Source organism: Sciurus carolinensis, chromosome 7 (genome assembly GCF_902686445.1).
Source record: "Sciurus carolinensis chromosome 7, mSciCar1.2, whole genome shotgun sequence".
NCBI lineage: Eukaryota > Metazoa > Chordata > Mammalia > Rodentia > Sciuridae > Sciurus > Sciurus carolinensis.
The window spans coordinates 35,426-37,184 of record NC_062219.1 but is presented as its reverse complement, the minus strand read 5'-3'; positions in this window follow the sequence as shown (position 1 = coordinate 37,184).

Genomic DNA, 1,759 nt, shown 5'->3' with positions numbered 1-1,759 from the left:
CAACCTGTGGCTTGTCTTTTTCTTTCCTAAATATGACTTTTTCACAGAGTAAACATTTTTGTAAGTTTCACATTATCAATTTTCTTTCTGGATTTGTTTTGGAATTGTACTTAAAAAATCATCATGAAACATGTAATCAGGCATGTTTTCCTCTAGAATTTTTACAATTTCACAGTTTAAATATGGGTCTATGGACTGTTTGGCTGACGTTTTGTGTAATTTGTAGCTCACCTTGTCCATTTCCTCATATTGTTTCCAGTTGTCCCATCACCATCTGTAGAGCAGAAATGTCTTTCTCCATTAAAAGTCTTTGTCCCTTTAATAAAATACAGCAAATATATTTACACCTGACATTTGAATTTTAACACATCAACTTTCGACCTTTTTCAAGTACATTAACACTGTGAGGAAAATGAGTCTATTGAAGTGTGTGTACACTAGTGTGTTTGTGCTCACTCATCTCTCTCTGTCTCTTCACAGCAGAACGTTTTCTCAGTGCTTAGCTGTCTGACTGGTTCTGGTATCCAGATGTTGAGTCTCAGGCTTGTGCTCTTGCAGTCAGTGTCATCTCTTCTTGGCTTAGAGAAGTGAGTGTTGTGCTGAATGTGCAGATCAAGCTTGAGAGAATGCCATCTTAACATTGAGTCTAACATCCTGATCAAGGAGTATCTGTGCACATATTTGTATTTAATTTTCTTTCTTTCTACTTTGTTTCAAGTTTTTCTGAAAGTACAATTGTACTTTAAGACATATTTAAAAACTTCGGTTTGGGAGGATGCTATTATAAATGAAAATGCTTTAAAAATTCTTATTCTAGTTTTTGAAGTCCAATTTTCCCTATGCATTATTGCTGATACACAGGAAACAAAAGGACCTTTGTCTATTGGCATTGTACTTTGCTTCTTGCTATTTCCATCCACTCTGATCAAGGCATGGGATGGTGAGCTCTATTTCTGCTTCATTTCTAAAATCATGACCTGGAATAATCAGAATAATGACTTCCAGAGCTTCACTAGGACTGCCACAAGGGGGCTCAGGGTCACCACTGAACAGTGAGTGGTGAGTGCCCTACACTGCCCACAGTGGGCAGCAGGCAGCAACTGGAACCACTTTTCCTGACCCCCTTGAAGCTCCCTCTTGCCAGGATTATGGATGATATAGTCCTAGGATTAGGATTGTGGGTAATGTCGTCCCATGGTTTGCCTGCTTATTGTAGGGTATGATCGCCCACCGCCCGCGGGGACAATCACAACGCGTACGCTCTTCTTCATCACAGGAACCAAAAGGGCTTTATTCCACAAGTCTCCGACTTATATTGAGAACATCAGCCTATCAGAGAGTAGACTACCAGGAAAGTCAGCCTATCAAGGAACAGTCTCCAGGCAGATACCAGGATCGCCTCATGTACAACAGCCAACCAGAGTTACTTCCTGAAACTTGTTTACGAGTGCAGCTATGTCTGGCAAGCTGCCAGGCGCCATCTTAGAGATCAGGCCACGGTGTGGCTCTGGGGCCCTCAGAGACCGCCCCTGACATAGGGGACTCAGGAGCTTCCACACCCTTAGGATTTGCCCACAGACTTTTGCTGGAGTCACATGGAAGCTGCTTGCCCTGGTACCCTGAGGATTCTGAGCAGTGTTAGGGACAGGGTTAGTGCAAAGGCTAGGGTTCAGGTTAGCAATTTTCTTGCTGTCAGTTAGGGATCCTAATGGCTTCTGTCACATAGAATTGTGGGTAATGTAAGATCAGGGGTAACCGG